The sequence below is a fragment of the Peromyscus californicus genome, unplaced genomic scaffold (assembly GCF_007827085.1).
Source record: "Peromyscus californicus insignis strain IS unplaced genomic scaffold, ASM782708v3 Scaffold_4__1_contigs__length_199733344, whole genome shotgun sequence".
Taxonomy (NCBI): Eukaryota; Metazoa; Chordata; class Mammalia; order Rodentia; family Cricetidae; genus Peromyscus; species Peromyscus californicus.
In genome coordinates this window covers 103,648,884-103,671,765 of record NW_026294562.1, presented here as the reverse complement: position 1 = coordinate 103,671,765, position 22,882 = coordinate 103,648,884, and the positions used below count along the sequence as shown (strand labels likewise).

General features: G+C 48.1%; 1 long non-coding RNA gene across 2 annotated transcripts in view; it reads left to right on the top strand.

Moving 5' to 3' along the window:
• The window catches only part of LOC128124658 (uncharacterized), a 35,520-nt gene that overhangs the window by 2,157 nt on the left and 10,481 nt on the right, over positions 1-22,882 (top strand). The window contains exons 1-2 of one of the 2 annotated variants that reach the window (XR_008222930.1): positions 17-83; positions 13,981-14,053. This is a non-coding gene — a long non-coding RNA (uncharacterized LOC128124658). Of the gene's footprint in view, positions 1-16; positions 84-13,980; positions 14,054-22,882 lie in introns of those variants that run through there. The other variant, XR_008222929.1, reaches the window with a different exon arrangement.

Here is a 22,882-nt window from a genome sequence, read left to right as displayed (position 1 = left end):
CGGGGGGGTGAGGCTCCCGGGACAAGGCTACGTGCAAAGCACAGGACCACGCTATGGACTGACCGGTGCGGAACAGAGTGCTAGTGAGTATGGCAAAGGGAGCTATAGTACCGGTGCGTGAAAGCACGTCGGGTTGTTCCGGCGGCCGCCTGGTCTTCTTCCCTTTGCCTCCCTTGTAGACATTGTACAGTCCAACAGCTGGAACGTGGGCCGGGAAATTGAGCACGTGCGGGACGATGGGGAGCGTGCGGGTGCCTGTGTTCTTTCTTGTCTCTGCTTTCCTTTGGCTGCAGAAGGACAGGCTTTGCCTGCGGTCAGTAGTGTTGGGATTAGTTAGGTTACAGCTGTGCTTCACAATCACCCCACGTGCCCCTGCCTTTCCTTTTATTAGGAAGATCATGGAGCGATGAGTCTATTGGTAGGGGTTGTGTGTGTGTGTGTGTGTGTGTGTGTGTGTGTGTGTGTGTGTGTGTGTGTGTGTGTGTTTGAAGCCAGTCTATTGGTAGGGTGTGTGTGTGTGTGTGTGTGTGTGTGTGTGTGTGTGTGTGTGTGTGTGTGTGTTTGAAGCCAGCCTGAGCTACACAGTGAGACCCTGTCTCAAAACACCAGGGACAGAGAGGCAATAGAGGCAATACTATGGAACATAGCGATGCACTTTAAGTCTAATCCCCGCCCTCTTTTCCTCAACCTCAGGGGGTTTTTGTTTCTTTCTTGTTGGTTTTTGTTTGTTTGTTTTTTGCTTTATTGAGACAGGGTTTCTCTATGTACCATGGCTGCCCTGGAGAACAGGCTGACTTTGAATTCAAAGATCCACCTGCCTCTGCATCTGAGTGCTGGGATTAAAGGCAAGTGCCACCGCCCTCGGTTTTCAACTTCAATTTTCATGTCTGTAAAATGGGAACAAACAACAGATGCTTTGGGAACTAAGGAGGTGAGGTATGAAAGGCACTCAGCTCGTTACTGGCACTTAAGGTTAGGAACGGCCCACGACTGAGTAGGAGTTTTTACAGAATGAGAGCGTGAGGGAAAGCAGAAGGCCAGGCATAATGTCTGAAGAGTCAGCATGTTTGGAATCATGACTATAGTCCAGGCAACTGTGGGGATGAGGCCGCAGTGACATGGGCTGGAGCTTGATCTTAGAAGATCCTCGAGTGCCTCATCTCTCCAGACCTTGGGGTGGGAGGGACTGGGTTCTTGGAAGACCCTTAATAAAGGAAATGGTAGCAGTGAGGTGAATTCTAAGAGCCTTCTAGACAGCCTGAGAGACAGGAGGGCAGGCTGTGGGAGGGGCTGGGTGAGAGAGGAAGATCCTCAAGCAAAGACAATGCCCTGGTGGGGGGGGCCTGGGGCACACAGCCTTGGGGAGAGTAGAAAAGAAAGGTGAGTTCTAACAGAAGAGGGAAACAGGAAAGGGCATGTAACAAATGCCATTAGTGAAACCTAAAACACTTGCATTTGTTTAACTCCTTCAAAGACGCAGTGGGTGGGTGGGGCACAAATCTCAGGGAGAAAATGCTACCAAACCCTGAGAACTGAGTCAACCCGGAGTAGAAGGAAAATATCCCCGGGTAGAAGGGTCATCGTGTGCTAATGCTCTCTGTTAGAGCTGGAACCTTTTAGGGAAAGGGGGAAGGCTAGTTAGTGGCATCCCACGTCCTCAGGAGACTCGGGATAGACGTATGCTATGTGACTACTGTGAGGGGAGAGCAGGAGCATATTTGGGGGTAAAGAAGAGTTCAGCTATATGGTACTATAGTACCAGTGGATTATTGGAGGCAAGCCTCCTTCCTGCTGGCTGTCTAGCATGCATGAGGCTCTGGGTTCAGAACTTAGCAACACACACACACAATCTCGTGTTGACATGGAAGACCTCAGGTCACTGTATGGCATATTCCTTTTCTCTAGAAGTATCTTCTGTGGAGGAGGCCTTGTGCTGGGACCATGGCTCGATCACTCTAATACTGTGTAATAGGCAGAGATTAAGCTGGAAAGCTCTAGGCCTGAGGTATGGTCTGTCCTCCATCAGTGACTGTCAAATCACTAGTTATTCATCACAAAGGGGAGGTGGGAAGCCAGGCACAGTTGTGCGCACCTGTTACATAATCCAAGCACTTGGCACGTGAGGAGGAAGCCTCCAGGGGATCAAGGTTATCCTTGACTACATAGTGAGTTGGAAGCTAGCCTGAGCTACATGAAACCCTGTCTCGAGAAAGAAATAGGAGGAGGGAGGGAAGGAGGGACATGGAAAGAAAAGGGTGACAGTTCCTATCTTATGGACTGTACTTAAGTACCTATGGATCAACTAAAATAACCTGGAGGGGTGTTACCATTATGCAATGAGAGTAAGATATCATTATCTCAATGATAACAAATGGCAAGACTTTGAGTAAACAAGGCCCATTGGAAACATTCAGATCCCAAGTTTGTGGCCTTCAGCATTTTTCTGTGCACCTTCTCTGGGCCAGGTACTGATTGGAACACCCAGAATCAGACCTAGTCCCTGCCGTTGGGGAGACCCAGCAAAGAGGTGAGACAAGTGGTCAAAGGATGGCCAGGCTGTGGTGCTGGGAACATGAAGGCCAGGCCAAGGTCAGCCCTTCCCTCCTGGCTGCCACTGCCTGGCTCCACTGAGCTTGGACTCTACCCAAGCTCAGGAGCCCTCGGTCTGTGCCCACTGGGAGTCTGACTTACCCAAGAGGCTCAGTGAACAGTGATGTGCAGTAGTCAGGGGATGGGAAATGGGAAAGAGGCAGCAATATTGCTGCTGCTGGATAGGAGATAAGTCTGGTTCTGTTGATCAGGGAGGAAGGGCGTCTATTCCAGTTCCAGTGTGGGCAGAGGGCTAGGAGTGGGACCCTGGCATGGCTAGAAAAAGGAGACAGCAAAGCAGGAAGAAGGGAGGAAGTGAAGTTGAAAAATTGACAGCAGGAGCCGAAACTGGGGGACCTTGTGGTTCAGCACTGGGATCTGGCTTCATCCTGTGTGGTACAGAGCAAGAGAAGGGTGTGAGGTCCTGGATAAGATTAGCCAGATAGACTGGGCTGGCAGTGTATAGGTGGAAGGTTGGGAAACAGAGCCATAAAATCTAGTCCCAAATACCTGGCAGTGCTAGTGCATGCCTTTAATCCCAGCACTTTGGGGGGCAGAGGCAGGCGGATGTCTATGGGTTCGAGGCCAGCCTGGTCTACAGAGTTCCAGGACAGCCAGGGCTAAACAGAAAAACCCTCTATTGAAAAAAAAATCTAATCCCTAGTTTAGACCCTTCATATGTGGGAACACGTACCAAGGGCTACAGAGGAAGTCCAAGAGCTCCCTTAATATCCAGCTTCCATGTCTATGCCCACTGCTTATGTACATTGGTTCAGAATGGATTTAGATGGAAAATCAGACCCACAGTTAGAACATTAAAAAGAAGACATTGCGTGTCTGGAGAGATGGCTCAGCAGTTAAGAGTACTAACTGATCTTCCAGAGGACCCAGGTTCAATTCCCAGCATCCACGTGACAGCCTACAACTGTTCCTAACTACAGTCCCAGTGGGAATCAGACCCACTCTTCTGGCCTCAGTGGTTACCAGGAATGTACATGGTTCACAGGCATACATGAAGGCAAACAGCCATACACGTAAAATTAAAATAAAAAGAGAGAACATTGGTTTGAATTTCTCCTTTGTTGGAAGGTGAGTGTTGGGGTTCACAGCAGCTAGTGACTTCTGGTTTCCTTTCCACACATCTAAACACCCCTAGAACTTTGTGGTAGCCTGCCTGCTCTTCACAAGGACAAACAGGTCAGCCCTAAGATGTGTTCTAGACCTGTGTCATCTTTCCTTCTCTGCCACACATCCCGGCTCACGAACACTTTGAACAACCGGAGACAGGTCAAGCCACATATCCAGGAAGGGCTTGGCCAGGGTGGGCTTTCCTGAGTGTGCAGTCTTCATACTCCACAGTCACTAGTGTCAGGTTCCTCCTCCTCCCGCCACTCAGATGGGGGTCTCTCCGTGTAACAGCCCTGGCTCTCCTGGAACTTGATCTGCAGCTCAGGCTAGCCTTGAACTCGAAGTGCTAGGATCAAAGGCGTGTGTCACCACTGCCTGACAGGAACTGTGTACACGCCCTTGTGTTTCTATGAATCTGTGTACAGACTGGTTGGGAACCTTATCCCCTCCATCACCTAGAAGAGGGGAATAAGTGGGGGTTCACAAGGCATAGAGGATTTGCCTAGCACCCTGCTCTGTGCTAGGCCCCAGCTGATGGCATCCTATCCATCCTCACAACCATTGCAAGAGTGATTACCACTCTGCTCTGCGGTTGGGGTGCCGAGAGGCAAAGAGAAATGGCCAGTGCCACACAGTAAATGTACACAGGCGGAACCTCCCTAATTAAAAATCTGAAGTGCTTCTGGTTCCTAGCATTTCAGACAAGAGTTGCTCTGCCTGTGGGCAAGCTGGAATTCACACCCCAGCCTCTCCAGCCTGCAACCCACACGCTTTCCCTGCTTTCCCAGCCCCGCTACCTGGAAGAGGACCCACCTTGAACACAGAACTCTTGGGTGAAAGGATTCATCACCCATCACCCCCTTTAAGCATGTCCCACAGCCTGTGAGGTTGGCTATTCCCATTTTGTAGTTGAAAAGACTAAATCTCAGGGAGATGATGGATATCAGGGATTGAGTAGGATTTGAATCAGTCTCACACCCACAGCTAGGGCCTTTGAGGTTCAACTCAGGACGGGCTCACCTCACTTGCAGAGAGAAGGAGGGCAGAGGTTTGGGCAAGGAGAAGGCAGCCTGGCATGGCTCACTGGCTCAGAACTCACCCATCTCCTTCCCTAGGCAGGAAGTTGCCAGCTGGAGCTGCTATGTGGCAGGGCTGCACCCTCCTGGGTTTCCTTCCTCCCATTTCTAAGCCCTTCAATGTCCTTCTTCTAGTAGACATCCCTACATGCCACTTGGTCATTAGGGGCCAGAGAGGGTGCAGTATCGATTCCCAGGCCATAGAATGTGGACTTTGTCCTCAGAGCAATGAGGAGCCATGGAGGGTTTTGCAGAGGGGAGGCATGCTCATTTTTATGCCCTGAAAGATCACTAACAAGCACACCTTTAGCCGTCTCCTTCATGGCATCCTTCCTGATCACCCCTGCCTTAAATTAGATTCCCTGCAGGGAACGGCCTACTCAAATTGGGTAATATGAGGGAAGTTTAATACAAAGACTGTTTTCAAAGATGTGGGCATGAATATGGGAGACTTTCTCCAAAACTATTAACATTTAAGGCCCGTGGACAGAAGAAGCAAAGGAGAAAGCCCTACAGAGTGGGAGCTGAGAGGAGAAGGCTGCCCAGTAGGAGCTCTGGGCAAAGACGACCCATGGTAACCTGGTAGGGTTATTCTCCGCCCTTCCCTTCCTCCCGCAAGGCTAATGTCCAGGCTTCCTTCCACCCAGAGAGTGATGCAAGCCCCTTGATGTCAGCCATGCTGAGCACCTGAGAAAGTGCAGAACAGACAAAGGCAGAGACTAGGGCTGAGAGAGAATGGTAGGTATGCAGCCCCTGGCCCTGGGAAGACCCTTGTCCCCTCCTGTGCCCAATCAGATCCCTAGCTTTTGTCCTTCATCTGGCCTGTAACATCCAATGCCTACATATTTATCTTTCCCCAAGGAGAGCCTGCCATGAGGCAGAAGTACTGGTCGTGCATGAAAGGGACTTGGGTGATGTTGGCGATGTTGGTGGTAGGAGTGGGGGATGGAGGAGCGAATAATGGAACATAGCTGGAACAAAATGGAATTCAAGGACCAAGAATGGTGTTGTGCCAAGGCTGGGGATCTCCAAGACTCAGTGACATGGGTAGAGTGCAGAGGAAGGGAAGGGGCTAAGTGAAGGAGACTCTGGGTTTCAAACCACAGCCAAGAGCACACACTCCCTCAGGGAGCTCAGTAGAGGCCTGTGGTCCTGTCTTGTGCGGCAGGTCTGACTGACAGCCAGTCATGTTGAGCTGATTCCCTCGAGAAACAGCATCAAAGCAGCTCCAGGCCCCTTTTTAGAATGTTCTGTTGCAATGTGTACAGAGAGCCCCCTTGCATCATTCTGACTGCAACAGTCTTACTCAACTCACCCAAGGCCTTTCCCCCACAGGGATGGGGGTGGGAGACTTACACACTTACATTACAGAGAAGTCACAGTGCATGCATTTTTCACCTGCCCTTCTGGCTGGTCCACCTTTTCTGAGACTCTATCGAGCTCTTCCCGAGCTTAGATCCTAGGGAAGGAAGCAGCAGTCACATAGCATGCTACTATTGAGCTCTTAAGTCTGGTCCTGTTGCTTGTCTGTACTCAGACTGCCCTTGATTGCCAGTAATCCTTCTGCTTCACCGTCCCATGTTCTGGGATCACAGGTACCAGCCGCTCTACCTGACTTGTTTTGGTTTTTTGAGATAGGGTCTCACAATATAGCCCAGGCTGGTCTCAAACCCATGCTGATATTCCTCCTTCAGTCTCTCGAGTGCTGGGATATCCTTCTATAACAGGCTGTCCCAGCTCTTCACCATTGAAACCTTTGCTTCAAGTGCAGCTTTATTCAGAAGCCTAAGAGGTGACATGGGTAAGAAGGATGGTCTAGCTTAGCAAGGGTGACCCCAGGGTTCCAAATGGTCACTCCCCTAATACATGTTTAACCCTCTTGCCCGAGTCCTCGAGGAGTTGGGAAGCACCATTTGGAAACATGGGCCAGGGACATGCTGAAGGTACATCATGATGCCTGTGTGCCTACATAAGGCGGAAGGTGAGGCTCTGAAGCACTGGGCCCCTCTCAGACCCATAGTACTGAGCAGGAACTCAGGACAGGGCCATCAGATTATTTTCTTATGGTAGTTCTGAGTATTCTCTAATCCAAACACTTCTAATCTATACACACCCAGACCTTCACCGGGGTTGCCCCCTCCCCACAAAACCCACAAAGCCCTGACCTTGCCATATGTTCATGATGCTGTTCAGGCCTCAGTTTTCCTAGGCTCCATTCACTGGCAGTAAGTACAGTGCCCCGCCCCCTTGGGCTGACGGAAGGAGGAAGTGATGGAAACTGCTCAGTTCTTGACAGTGCCTCCCATAGAAGGATCATCGATGAAGAAGGAGCAAGCAGGACAGAGCTTCCTGCCTGCAGATGCAGCAACACGTTCAAAGGGTTTCACTCGAACATAACAGGAGTAGAAATGGGGGGCAATGTCCGGAGAAGTCAGTATAAGTGAAGGAGACCAGAATTGTCCCCTCCCCTCAGCCCAGGAAAGGACGGATACTCACAAAGGAAAACACTGTGAGGGGGACCTGGGAAGCGCTGATGCCATGATGAAAGCCTTAGACAGGAGGAAACTGAACTCCATAACAGCCTCAGGACTTGTTTCCCAAACAAAGCCTCCTCTAGTAAGTTCTGGACTGCGCGGAGTTGCAGAGAAGTGGGCAAGACTCGCTCGCAACAAATGGGAAACCCACAACCCAGGGAAGCACCTCTGCCCATGGATGACGTAAACAGATGGAGGAAGTTAGAGATGCCAGTAAAGGTAGGGAGGGGTAGCCTGGGCAATCAATGTGTTGTGAAGGAAGGGCAAACTGAGCCCGTCTCTGTGTGCCCATGATTACTGCTGCATTGTACTGTCTATCAACCTTTAGGGTGCATCAAATCACCCTTAAATTGGGCTGGGGAGATGCTTCAGTTGACAGAGTACTTGCCATGCAAGCACAAGGACCCAGCACCCACATACAAAGCCAGGAATGGGGGGCAGTGCATGCTTGTAATCCCAGCACTGGGGAGGCAGACACAAGAGGACCACTGGAGCTCTATGGCCAGCCCACCAGGTCAAATCAGTGAGCTCCAGGCAACCTAACCACATTAGTAAGCTTTGGCTTTCAGTGGGAGACCTGTCAAATAACAGCAACGGCAATAATGATAAATTGAAGATCGCAACTTCTGGCCTCCACATATACACACACAATACCCACCCACCCCCACATACATACATACACCACACACTCCACCAGGTGGTGGGGCCCACTCCTAGAGTTTCTGGTTGTGTGGCTCTGGGTTGGGAGCCCTTAATTTGCATCTCTAACAAGTTCCCAGGAAGTGCTGCTGCCGGTTTTCAGTGCAGGTGAACCGTGCTGATGAGGGAACTCTAGTGGAGTGTGGGCTTGCTCTGTGATACATTGCTCCAGCAAGCGGATGACAGACCTTGTCTTTACCGTGCCCTGAGATCCATTCCCAGCACAAACAAACAAATGTTCTACTGGTGTGCCAGGGACCCTGCCCAGAAATCTGTGATCTTTAGCTGCAGAATGGGAGCCTGGAGGTGGTGACCTGCCCAAAAGAAGTATGACCGGTAAGGTTCCCAGGCCCAGCACAAGGTCTGGCAGAAGGTGGAGATCAGGAAACATTTGTTGAATAATTTAAGGATGAAGGATGGATCTTATCCATCTTATTGCCCACTCCTACTTCAACCATCATGTATACTCAGTGGACTTGGACCACACAGTTTTAAATCTTATAGAACTTAGGCCAGCTGGTGCTACTCATTCATCTACCAATGTATATTCAGTCGCTCATGACCATCTATCACTACCAAGTTCTTTGCCAAGTTCTGTATGTGAACCAGGGAGAAAAAAGACTCTGCCTCTGCCCCCGTCGAAGCTTCTAAAGGTCAAGGTCAAGTAGAAACCAAAGTGTATAGTCTGCACTGGAGTTTTCTGAGAAGACTCCAATAGGGAAGGGGCTGGAGACTTACAAATTCGGATCTAACCTTGTGCTGAGCACACCAAGGTCCTGTTCTGTGACCATCACAGTAGCTTTGAAGGTTTGAGTTCACAGCATCCTTAAAGCAGAGCTGAAGGCTGAGGCTTAGAAAGGCGACTAGTTAGAGGTGAGGACTGAGGCTTAGAAAGGCGACTAGTTAGAGGTGAGGACTGAGGCTTAGAAAGGTGACTGGTTAGAGGTGAGGACTGAGGCTTAGAGAGGTGACTGGTTAGAGGAGGAGCCGGACTTGCTTCGTCCTGGTTAGGCCAATGCTAAGACCTTTGCTTCTTTCTCTTCACCCGAGACCGGATGGGAAGGGGTTAGAGGATAAAGGGAGGGGTGGAGAGAAGGATTTGGGGAGTTTTACCACACTGCTGTTGGGCAATCCCCAGAATTAAGTCTGCGCTACAGCTGTCACCTCTTGTGTACCTGAGATTGAGAAATAGGTTCAGCCCCAAGATAAACTCAGGGGAATTTGAACTCAGTTAGCTAGCCCAGTCTGCCAGGTCAACCTCACCCCACTTGGGACCAGAGGTTTCTTGTCCACAGCAATGGACACACTGTATCCCTCCTGCTCCCTCCTCGACTGGCCTCAAACTCAGTATTATACAAGGAGCAGTTGTGGAAGAAATGGCCTGGCTACTTCTGCGGCCTTCCTCCGGGACATGTAGTCTAAAATATCAAATACCCTGCTATACAGCTGTTCGTAACGGCCACTTGCTATTCTTTTACTCTCTGTAGAGGCTGTGATGGTAACTCTTCTATCTTTCTTTTTTTGTGTGTTCTTTATTTTAAGAGAAATGGTTTATTTGGCTACCATTGCTGGTTACAGTTCATCTTTACAGGGAAGTCAAGGTAGGAACTTAGAGTAGCTAGTCACATCCACATCCAGAGCAGAGAGGGGAAAAATGCATACATGCCTCCACTCAGCTCCCTTTAGCTCTTTTAAACGGTCCAGGAAACAATCCCAGGGAACTGTGTTGTTACTATTACACTTTTTGGAACCAGTCTAGAGGGAATTTTAAGGGAAAAACATAGTCAGTTTTGTTATCCAGCTGTTTGAATCTTAGAGTGAGATACTGTTAAGTGAATGTGTAGCAGAAAGAAAACGTTGGTCTTCATTTGAATATGGCTTTCTTTTTTTTCTTCTTCTTCTTTTCTTTTCTTTTTTTGGTTTTTCGAGACAGGTTTTCTCTGTGTAGCTTTGGAGCCTGTCCTGGAACTCACTCTGTAGACCAGGCTGGCCTTGAACTCACAGAGATCCGCCTGCCTCTGCCCCCAGAGTGCTGGGACTAAAGGCGTGCGTGACCACCGCCTGGTGAATATGGCTTTCATGTAAGCAAATTAGCCCATTCACTGATGAAAGGAGCTGCCATTTTTAAAAGCCACTGGTAATTTCAGTTTGGACTCTTAACACTGGAACAGAGACAGGAGCATGGGCAATGTGAAAATGTCCTCGTCATTGGGTGTAGAAAGATAAAACATACGTTCAGTACTCTATATCATTTTTTCTTGTGTCTTAAATTATTAGTTTCTCTGCTGGGCGGTGGTGGTGCACGCCTTTAGTCCCAGCACTCCGGAGGCAGAGAAGCAGGCAGATCTCTGTGAGTTCAAGGCCAGCCTGGTCTACAGAGCAAGATCCATGACAGGCACCAAAACTACACAGAGAAACCCTGTCTCGGGAAAAAAAAATGTTTCTCAATGTAACTGAAATAGTTCAAATGTCATTAGATGCCAACAACTACACACATTGTGTAACTACACAGTATTGCCTATAGATTGCTTCCTTTTTCTGGATGTGAAAGATCTCTTATATTAGCTCAAATCGTAATGAGAACGCCTCAATTTGATTTCTGGATTAATTCTACTCGAAAGCAATAACTATTTTTTTTAATCCTCACACAGAGAGTCTGCGCCTTTACTTTTTTCCCTTGACCAGCCTCATTTTTTCTACCTGTTTTCAATTTCATTTACCACTGCTTTTATCTTCATGCCTTTCTTCTGCTTGCCTTATCTACAATTTGCTTTTTTCTTCACTTTATTGATTCCAAGCCTTTCTTACTTTTTTGGTTTGTTTGTTTGTTTGGTGTGTATGTGTGTGTTTTATTGTTGTTGTTGTTGTTCGAGACAAGGTTTCACTGTGTAGCCCTGACTGTCCTGGAACTCACTTTGTAGACCAGGCTGGCCTCAAACCCACAGAGATCCATCTGCTTCTGCCTCCCAAGTGCTGGGATTAATGTAAACATTTAATCCTCTCTAAAAACTGCGCTAACTGTACCTATAAATTTTGATGTTATGTTTATATTTTCACTCAATAGAAAACACTTAAATTTTTCCTTTGTAATTTCCTCTATGAGTTTGTTTATTCAGAACTGTGTTGTTTCCAAACACTGGAGAAGGGAAATTCAGCTTTGCTTCTACTCTCTTAATTCCATTTTGGTTATAAGACATAATTTGTAAGACTTCAATTTTAAAAAGCTTGTTGAGGATTGTTTTTTCAGGCAGAGTCTTGCTATATCTGTCCTGCCAAGCCTCCCTCTGCCCCCACAGCAACTGTTCTATCAATTCAAGAATGGAGAGAAAATTTAAATCTTTCAGCTAAAAGTGTGGGTTGTGTATTTTTTTCTTTCAATTCTATCAGATTTTTACCTTATTTTAAAGATCGGCTACTAAGCTCTGTATATTTAGGGTTGTTTTGACTTCTTGATAAATTGACTCTTTGTTATTACATATTACACCCTTTTTATTCCCAATACTATTATTCAAAAGCCTCCTTTGTCTGATATTAACATAACCACCTAATTTTTTTGTGGTCATATGTTTGAGTAATACTTTTGTGATATAGCTTTTTTCCATTTTTCTCTGAACTTACCCAAAGTGCAATTTCCACAGACAGTCTATACAGTTGGATCTTTTTTTTAAAAAAAAAAAAATCCACCTGTCAAAGTCAGCCCTTTGCTGCTGAAAGACAGCTCCAAACCTCCCACTTCACCTGCTGTTGTATGATTTCCCTATACAAACTTTTTACATCTTTTTTTCCCTCTTTCCATGCCTGCTTTTGGATTAGTGTTTCGTTCTTATTCCATTCTGTTCCACTGCTGGGTTATTAGTTATACCTCTTTAAAATGTTTAAGGCCAGCCGGGTGCTACAGCTGCTCAGGGGGCTAAGTCTGAAATGTCACAAGTTCAAAGTCTGTGTGGATTAAAGAGAGATTTTAGGGCCAGCTTGGGTAACTTAGTGAGACCCTGTCTCAAAAATAAAAAGCAAAACAGGAGTGGGATATAACTCAGTGGTGGAGAGCTTAACTAGCTTGCAGAATGTTCTAGGTTTGATCCCCAGTGCTGACAACAGAATTAGAAGTTAATCTAGGCTTTACACCTGCAGCTTAAGCTTAGTCTATCCTGGGTAATAAGGTACTATTTTAGGATAAGTAATTTCCATTTCCTCCTTCCTCTCCCTTGTACTATGTTTTTCTACAGATATTATAAACACTACAATATGCCATTATTACTTTTGGTTTAGTCATTACCCCCCCCCCCTCTTTTTTTCAATGCTAGAGATTGGACCTATGGCTTCACATGTCCTAAGTAAGGGCTGAGCTACAAGGTGATTTAAAATGAAAACAGTTATTTGTTCTTCTTACCACTGCTGTAACAAAACATCTGGAACTGGATAATTTATTACAAGTCAAGATTTGTTTTGGTTAATGATTTTGGATTCTGGAAAGTCCAAGATCAAGTGTCTGTAATAAGTGAGGGCTACCTGCTGTTTCAACTCATGACATAAGCTAGAAGTGTAAGCAAGTGTGTTCTAAAGACATAGCTAATCCCCAAAAGGAAGCAGTCCATCCATGAGGACTCCACCTCCATGATCCAGACACAGCCCAACACTGTTGCATTGAGAAATTACAGTCCCAACTTGAATTTGGGTGGCAGAAAACACTTGAGCAATAAAAATGGTGTTTTATATTTACTTTCTTTTGTTTTATTTTAGAGTTGCCAGCAGTCTTCATTTCTTTGTGTAAATCTAGATTTCCATCTGCTGTCGTATATACGTAGTCACACTTAACCTTTATATTTCAAAGTGTTGTCATGGTCGTTGTTGTTTTGAGACATTGAGAGTTGAGACATTTTGAGAGTTGTCTCTTTGTAGCCCTATCTGTCCTGGACTCGATATATAGACCAGGCTGGTCTCAAACTTAAAGAGATGCTTCTGCCTCTGCCTCCTGAATGTTGGAATTAAAGGCATGTGCCACCAAGCATGGCTCAAACTCTTTTTTAGCCACCCTTTTGGAATGTTCTTTTCACTGGGGTGGGATTGTGGGATGGCAGCTTCCTCGTATTGGAGACGTCACTCTGTTGTGCGCCGCTTACAAACATCTGGCAGGAGCCTGAAGTCAATATTGTCTTTGCTCTTTTGGATATAACTTTTCCCCTGTGGTTGCCTTTAACCTTTACTTTTATTTTTTGTCTTTGGCAGTTTAACTATATATCCTAGGCATGTGCATATTTTGTATTTATCCTTTTGGAGGTTTTGCCAGGATTCTTGAGTCTGTGATTTGTTGTCTCTCGTTGAATTTGGAAAATTCTCAGCCACTATCTCCTTGAATATGTTCTCTTCTTCCCTCCTGGGGCTCCCACTGCATATATATTTGGACTGTTTTCTACTGTCCCCTGGCTTTAGCTGTGTTATCTCTCCTCCCGTACATGGTCCTCTTTTTGTCTTTGGGTGTGACTATTGCTATAGTGAATGTTCAGTTTCTTTCCTCAGCTGTTTCCAATCTGCTGGTGAACGCTTCCTCCTTTTTGCTTGTTTACATTTATGTATTAATGTATATGTGCATATGTGGGGGCTTGTGTGGAGGCCAGGGGAAAGCCTGCAGGAGTCGTCTCTGTCTCATCACCACGTGGATCCCAGGAACTGAACCCAGGTCGTCACACTTGGTGGCAAGCCCCCTCACCCACTAAGCCATCTGGTCAAACCACTACTTCTTTGATACATTATTTACTTCTAGTATTTCATGTAACCATTTTATAAATAGATTTCATGTCTCTATAAATTCCCCATAAGCTCACCCGGGACATTTATGGTTTCTACTGGAACCATTCATGTTTAATTAGAGTTAAGTTTCTACCTTACAGCTCTGACCCCCTCCATTTCCACTCGTCTGACCACCTGGTTTTGTTGTGTGCTTTATTTCTTGATAGTGGAAGGGTTTTCCCCCCTCCTCTTCTTGATGGAATGCTGAACATCAGGAACAGAACAGGAAGTAAAGCTGAGGTAAGCAGAACTGATGCCTGGAAATGGGCACTGCTGCTCGTTGTCTCAGGCAGGACACAGGCCGGAGTCACCAGGTCAGCTCTGGGTTGTGTCTGTCACTGTGTACCTGCCTACTCATTGCAACCTTTTCCAGCAGTTGGCAGCTGTTACCTCATGTTGAGGATGGCCTCAGGGGATGTGTCTTGGTCCCCCCCACACACACCCCATTTTGTGATGGCAGCACTGAGCTATAAGTCACACATCATGCATTTCACCGTTAAAATCACACAGTTCAGTGTTTTAGTATGTCACAGAATCATGCAATAGAACATTTCATCACAGGGGGGAAACCCCAAACCCTGTCGTTGTCAGGAACTGAAGGTAAGGGAAAAATCACAGAAGAGTTTCTGTTTGGGGATTTTAAAATTCTGGAGTTAGACCCAGCGCCGCTGGTGCAGAGGTGAGTGCCACTCACACCATTGCAGATGCTTACAGCGGCAAATGTGCTGTTCTGGCCATCATACCATAAATGGTTTTGAAACCTTGAGCCAAGTGGAGAGAGAGAGAGAGAATGAGAGAGAGAATGAATCCATCATTCTCTCTCACTCATCCCTCCCAGCTCTGAACAGGAAACTCTGTACTCCCTACTCTCAGTATGTTCTTGTTCTGGACATTTTCATGGCAGTTGAATCACATAATCTTTTCCACCTCATGTAGTTTCATGGTCCACCCATGTTGAAGCATGTATGGCACTGTACTTCTTTTCAGAATCATGTTATTTGGTTTTGTGGGTACTACATCTGTGTAGCTGTCCATCAGCTGATGGATATATAGTTTCTGTCTACCTCTAGGCTACCATGAAAAATGCTACTATGAACATTTGTGCATGAAATTTTAAGTGAATGTAGCCTCACTATTCTTGCTATATATGTGCCTTGTAGCAACTTCCTTCCACCTGAAACAGTCCAGCCTGGAAGGAGACTCCTTAAGACTCAGGAAGAAGATAACTCAGAAGGCTCAGGAAGGCCCTAAAACTTGGCAGACTCACAAGGCCTCTTCTTTCCCTGAGTTTACAGTAGTAGGAAACACTACTGGGGAGGAAGCTAGTGAATCTGTCCAGCTACCTGACATTGCACAGAGATTCAGGATTGAACCTAGGGCTTCACAATGCTAGACAAACATTCTGCCACTGAACTGCACCCCCAGTCCTCTTTTCACTTTCTAAATTTGAAACAGGGTCTCACAAAGTTGACCAGCTGGCCTTGAACTCCCAGTCCTCTGGCTTCAACCCCCTAAGTAACTGGGGTGACAGGCCTGTGTCCCTAGACTGGACCCACAGTTAGTCTTTGGTGGAAAAGTTCTCACTCCTCCCGAGTGGCGGCCCACCTCTGCTTGTATCAGTGAAGATCGTAGGATGGAGATGATTTCCTGGCCCTCTCCAAGCCCTCCACAGCAGCCTCTTAGGACTACCAAGGACTTGTGTTCTGGGAGCTGCTTAAGCTCTTCCCCCGAGGCAGTGTGCTGCTGCCTGGGCTCTGAGAACAAGATGATCTGCTGTTGTTTCCCTCAGGGCTTCTAGCAGACTTTTGTTCTCAGAGCAAGGGGTGGACTTCTTGACTGTGCAAAACAGCATAATGTCCCTTGCATGTGCTCTTGGCAGTTAGAATCCCGGAGAAGCGCTTGTAAGTCCAAATTCTGGCTCCCCCCCCCCCCCCCCCCCCCCCCCCCCCCCCCCCCCCGTGACACTAAACTTCCCGAGTAAGTTGTTTTTAGGTTGCTTCTGAGTTTGCACCTGGGCCGCCTTCTGTGGACTCACGCTGAAAGACGCCCTTGAAGGACACTTGGCGTTCACACGGGAAACCCCAGAGGATTTGTCCCATGAACTCCATCCAGGCAGAAGTCTAAACTTTGCAGAGAAAGATTAATGTCCCTTGAAATTCAAGGCTAGCCTGTACTACAGAGTGAGTTCAAGCCAGCCTGGAGTGCTTAGTGAGACCCTGTCCCCAAATAAAAAGTAAAAAGACTACGGCAGCATCCCAGTGGTAGAACACCTGTCTGGCCTGTACCGGGTTCTAGTTCCCATCCCTCATGCTATAGTGAAAGAAAAGGAAACAGGGAACGGGAAACGGAAGAGACAGGAAAGGGGAGGAAGGGAAAGGAAAAGGACAGTGCCCCAGTAGGACTCTCCGAACTACGGAGCTGTGAGACAGGGAGCTGAGCGCAAACACCCGCTGCCATGAGCTGAGGTACCCCCTCAGCCTCCTGAGCTGTGTGGTGCGGCTCCACAGTGAGCACTCAGAATGGGCCTGGGCTCCAGAATTAGGCTGCCTGGAAAATTGGGTGCCTGGTGTGAAGCTAGCCTCACCATGTCCTGTAGTGTGGTCTAGCCCAGGCAAGTTATTTCATCTGTCCAGAGTGTTACCTGACCTCCTAGAGATAGTGTGAAGATTAAATCTGACCATGTAAAACTCAAAAACAAAGCCTTGGCAAGTAATCATCCCTGCTCCATGCTTCGGTAGTCTTGATCAAGGTAGCAAAGGCATTCCCCCCCTTGACAGACGGCCTGCAGCACTAACTACTAGAGACCCCGAGGACTTTGCTTTATTTGTTTTGGTGAGAGGATCTGGTAGGGCCAGGTAATGAAGTGACTCACTTGGGAAGAGGAAGGCGGTCTGTTTGCTTTGTGACCTCTGGCCCAGTCCCTGGCTGCCTCTGGACCATACTGTCTTTCTGTATTGTGGAGGTGAACCAGCCAGCAATCTGGGGCTGCTTGAATCTGTGTCAAGGAACAGGAGGAGGGGCATAAAGGACAGCTTTGGAACAGTCACCCACAGAGACAACTTTAAAAGGTTTAAAAGACAGCTCCCACAAATTACCATCCACAGAATGTGGCAACCAGAGCCCTGTGTTCACCACAGAGCTCCTCGATTGTCAGAGCTGCACCATACTCATGATCTAGTTTAGCTGGGACAAAGGTGTGTGAGGTATGTGAATATCGTGTTGCTAATTCCTGTTTGTCAGGAAGGAGGGGAAGAAATTAATCCAAGATCACAAAACTCCCGCAGAGCCGGGCTGGACCCATTATCTGAGCTCCCAAGGCATTGTTCTTCCCAGATATGCAGAGACCACGGTGACCGTTCCCCAGATCGCCCTAGCAGCTGGGCCTTTCTTGGGTAAGAGCTAGCTCAGCAAAGAGGTGCAGGGATGGGGGCTCCATTATTCTGACTCTAGTCAGAAAAACTGCAGAGAGAGGAGGAGATGGGATCCTATATTGCTATTTCCTGGTTCCATGAGCCTGAATTGGGGGTGGGAGGCAGAGGATGTTTGTTGAATGAATAAATGAGCAAATTTATTTTTTGTATTTTTTAAGCTCATTGAATCTTAAATCTTTGTAGCTGGTGATAACTTGTGAGTCTCCCCTGCATTCTAGTTTTGGCACAGCATCAGGTACATAGGAGATGATCAACAAATATTTTTCTTTTTTTGTTGTTTTTTGTTTGTTTGGTTGGTTTCATTTTTTTTGTTTTGTTTTGTTTTTCCTAGACAGGATCTTACTATGTAGGCCTGGCTGTCCAGGAACTCACTATTTAGATCAGGCTGGCCTTGAACTCGGAGATCTGCTGGGATTAACCTCACCTGGTTCCAATAAATATTTATAAAAAGGCCGGGCAGTGGTGGCACACGCTTTTAATCCCAGCACTGGGGAGGCAGAGGCAGGTGGATCTCTGTGAGTTCGAGGCCAGCCTGGGCTACAGAGTGAGTTCCAGGAAAGGCTCCAAAGCTACACAGAAAAACCCTGTCTCAAAAAACATATATCACTCTCACACACACACAAGCAAAAACAAAAAACAAACAAACCAATTAGCCAGGCTTAGTGTGCATACCTTTAATCCCAGCACTCAGGAGGCAGAGACAGGCAGATGGATCTCTGAGTTCAAGACCAGCCTGGTCTACATAGTGAGTTACTGGACAGCCGGAGCTACATAGTGAGATCCTGTCTCAAAAAACAAAAACAAAACAAACAACAACAAAAGTATCACACTACCAACTCAATCCTCTCGTGGATGAGGAAAACAGAAACCAGGGCAGAGTGGGTTCCGTGGTTAAGAGAACCAGCTACTCTTCCAGAGGACCTGAGTTTGAGTTCCACCCACACGGCAGCTCACAACTGTCTTCAATTCCAGTTCCAGGGGATTCGATGCCTTCTTCAGACCTCCGTGGACACCGGTCAAGCACATGGTACATGTATATACACACAAGCAAAACACTCAAACACATTAAATAAAATATTGAAAACAAAAAAGAAACAAGGATGATGGAGAGAACGGAAAACTTTTGCTCAGTGTGACAGAAAGCTGGTGTTGGGGCTTTGCAAGAGGGCAGACATTCTGGAGGTGGAAGACGGTGATGGGTCAATGTACTTGGACAATGATAAGGTTTATGTAATCCGTCTTTTGCCATAATTAAAGATTGAAACGTGAGATGGTTCAGTGGGTGAAGGAGCTTGCCCCTGAGTTAAACCTCAGAACTCACTGCTGGAAGGGAACAACTGGTATGTTCTGATCTCCACATGCACACTTGGGTGTGCAGCCCCACCCCCACCCCCAGCACACATTGTCAATAACTATAATAAAAGATTGAAAAGGAGAATCTTCTCAAAACAAACACAGTTCTAACTTGAAGAAACAAAATGAAACATGACCCTGTCTGGATGAGGGCTGTCAGGCAAATGGGGGAAAGGTGAAACCTGCATGACTTCTGTTCACCTCAGCAAACGGAAGCAAACAGGGATGGGCTGTGCCAGTCAGCGGACCCTGCAGACACCGAGACCTGCCCATCCCAATCCGAGGGAGCTCACCTGCCCTGTGCACCCAACTGGAAAGGCATTACAGGCCAGGCAGGCGGACCAGGGAGGGAAAAACCTTTAAGACTGTTTCCACTAGTGTGTCCTTCATGCAGTGTCCTTTGACCGTCACAAAGCCCGGGAGCTATGTCAAGTCAGTGAGGCCACAGGACAGAGTCAGTTATACAACCTCGGTATATAACAAGAGCAAAAATAGCCACCAGATCTCAAAGCTCACGGTGTGCCGGGGGCCTGCCAAGTGCTCTGTGTGCTGTATCCCTTTTAATCCTCACCAGAGCCTGTGAGGTCACTCCTGTGACGGTCTTCATTGACAGATGAGGAAACTAAGTCACGGGCTAGGTAAGTAGCTGGTTCAGTTATTCAAAGAGCCATGGGCATGGGCTGTGGAAGGGAGGCTTGAGTCTCTTGTTTTGAGACAGGGGCATATGTAGTCCCTGGTGACCTTGATCTTCTGACCTTCCTGTTGTCACCTAAGCTCTGGGAGTAAATGCATGAACCACCATGCTAGGGTGTGGGTGCTGGAGATCAAACCTAAGGCTCCAGGCAGGACAGCCACGCACTCTGCCACACTCCCAGCTGGAGGCTTGAGTCTCATACTCTGAAATGCCGTACGTACCTCACCAGGTTTCCCTCCCAGCACTTTGCACACAAGAGTCTGGCATGTCGCAGGGAATCGGTTGACCCCTTAAAGCCACTCAGCCAGTAGGAGAGTGAAAGGTGAAATTCAAGCCTCTAGTTTCTGACTTATCATGCCAGGCCCACCTGAGAGTGAGGAGTTCAAGACATCATCACCCAGAGTCCGTCCGCCGTACTGGTAGCCATCTTGACAACGGTGTGGCAGAGGAGCCTGCAGAGGAATTCTCACCTTATCTACCCACTCCTGTCCTCTGTTGTTGTTTGGTTAGTTGGTTGGTTTTGTTTTCTTTTTCCAAGACAGAGTTTCCTTCCTTCCTTCCTTCCTTCCTTCCTTCCTTCCTTCCTTCCTTCCTTCCTTCCTTCCTTCCTTCCTTTTTTTCTTTCTTGGTATTTTAAGACAGAACCATGGCTGACTTCGAACTCAGAGATCCACCTGCTTCTGCTTCACAAGTGCTGGGATTATAGGCATGAGCCAACACGCCCAGCTTGTTTTTTGAGACAAGGTTTCTCTGTGCAGACCTAAACATCCTGGAACTTGCTTGGTAGACCCAGGCAGGCCTCAAACTCAGAGTTCTGCCTGCCTCTGCCTTCTGAGTGTCTGGATAAAAGGCATGAGCCACCGTGCCTGGCTAAGGGGACCACCCGGGGACTGGAGAACCCTAGCTGGATCAAATCTTCCAAGCCCAGGGTTTTGGGGGATCATGACCAAGACGGCTTCAGCCCTGCAGAGGAGATGCAAGTGAGCGTGTAGCACCTAGCTGGCGAGCAAGGGTCTCTAAAGCATTATCCCCTTCTTGTGCTTCAGTGCCCTCTTTGTACAGCAGATTGTTGTGAAAGGACCAAGCAGACGCCATAACAGGCTGCTCAGTCTTCTCTCAGAGATCAGGCCTCAATTTCAGTTTCCTGAGCCTTGCAGTAGCTCCCTTTCTGCACATACTCTGACTGCTCAAGGTTCAGCCAGTTGTTTACTGTCTGGGACCCCCCACCAACTTAGAGCTACATGCATGGGTCAATGTGAACGTGCAAGGCCAGCCAGCCTCCGTGGCAGCTCAAGGACAGAGCCTGGAATTTTCCCAGGCCTGGCCCAAATGATAACTGTAACCCCCAACCAGTAAATTCAAAGGTTACATGCCCTCACCCAATCATATGACACCAAGGCTTGTACCACCCTGCTTGCGGTTTTTCCCTTTAAAAACCCCTCACCCTGAGAGCTCAGGGCCGTTCTCCTCCACCTGCTAGTCAGTGTTGGACACGAACCAAGCCTGGGCGTGCCTTGCTATTAATAAACCCCTTTGTGCTTGCATCGGATTTCGCCTCTGTGGTGGTCTTGTTCAGGGGTCTCGAGACACGGGTGTCACAGCTGGAGTCTGGGTAAGATCTATGCCCGTTGTTCCTGGCTTGTCCAGAAGCAGACCCCTCAGGTGAAGGGTCCCTGTGAGACTGGCTAACTAAGGAAATGCCCTGGCTAGGCATGGTGGTTATATGGCTATAATCCCAGCATCGGAAGGCTGAGGCAGGAGGGTCGCCAGTTTCAGCCAACCTGAGCTACATAGCAAGACCCCGTGACAAACAAGACAAAGAAAACAGTGAAAAAGGAAGTCCCTGAGAAGAGCCCAGAAGGGAGCTGGGAACCAGGGCAGGGCAGGAGAAGACACTGAGCAGACAGCCAAGCTAGGCTCGGGGCCTCAGCCCAACCCCAAAGGGGGCCCTGGAATGTGGCTTGTGCCCTAGTGTTTGTTCCAGCTTAAGTGAGACAGCGGTCTTTTCCCTCTTGGCTGAAGGTCACCAGGCCTTTGCCATATCCGGCATATCAGAAGTGTCTTCTAGGGCCCCAGTGAGCAAGAGAGGAGCAGGTTCAGAAGCACAGAACTGAATCTTTAGCAATGATAAAAAAAAAAGTCTGAAAGTTGGGGATGCAAATTCCAGTGGCAGACCATCTGCCTAGCATGCTTGGGACCCCGGGCTTAATCTCCAGCACCACCGAATTTCAAAAAGGGCTTGAGGGAGTCTGCTGGAGCATGCCACTGTCCCCTGCACCACCCTGAGAAGTCACCCTTATCACTTCAGGGTTCTAGTCTCTACTAACAGCACTGGACTGATAGAGAAATGGTAGAGTCCCTAGAAACTGGGATCCCCAAGCATGGTGATGAGTAGGAATGCTGGGGAGGGGTACAGGGCCATTGGGGCCCCCAAAGAACCAGTTGTAACAGTTTAGAGGAACTAAGGGGAACCCCACTGTTACATATGCATAGCCATGTACACTCTTGCTCCTAGGGTACAGGAACACACTCAAGTGTGCACACTAGTGTACACAGACATGCATCCAAGATACCTGCTTAGTTGTGTGCATGCTTTCACACAGCCCATGTGCACACAGCTACTCTTGCAGAAACATTCACAGACCCAAGCACATGTTTGCACCCATGTACTCTAAGGCTCACAGCTCACATCAGAAGCCTGGCCATCCAAGGTCCTTTTCATTCCTGACTCTCAAAGCTGGGGGTGGGGGATGACATGGGACAGGTGGTAGCAGGCAGTGTCCAGACTGGAGTTAGTTGCACAAGGTCACAGAGGATTGACCTTTGACTCTGATAACCCAGATCACGCCAGACCCAGGGCCCAGGCTCGTGTTTGTCTGGGGTTGCCTGTGAGGATTGATCAAGTTGTTTGGGAGCTCAGCCGCTGACACTATGCCACACAAGGTTCCACTCCCACCTTTGACCCAAGCTTGAGAGCCAGCAAGGGACACTGTACCCCTATTGTACAGATGAAGAACAGCAGCCCAGAGAAGGAAATGAATTGGGCTTCATGATACCCAGCCCCAGCCCTTGCCTGCCCCTTACTCAAGTAGCAAGGGAGAGCAGGAGCCTTGTCATTGATGAGCATGTCCATCAGTGTAGAACTGGATCAACTCTGGCACTGAGGGCCTCTCAGTCTAGTAGAGGCCACAGGCATTTAATGAGTATGGTCAATGGGAATGGCAGGAAGCAGAGGCTGTGGAAGGTCAGCAGAGGTGCCTAACAAGGGAAGTGGGGCTGGGGAAGCTTTTCCAGAGGCGGGTGATGCCTTCAATGAGCTGGAAGACCAAGAAGACTTGGCATTGGGTAGAAAATGTACCTTAGGCAGAGGGGGAAGCCTGTGCAAGGTGCTGGGGAAGCAAGAGACCCTGAAGAAGACATCCGTCCTGGCTGAAGGGGAGGGAGTGACTGTCAGGGAAAACCGTAGGCAGCGAGGAGTGTGGACAGCCAAGGGAGCCCAGAGAGCATGGGCAGGACTCAGGGAAGTCTGTTGCAGAGGACCACTGAGGCCAAATACCCCAAGAAAGCTGCTGCTGGCCGCGTCGCGGAAGG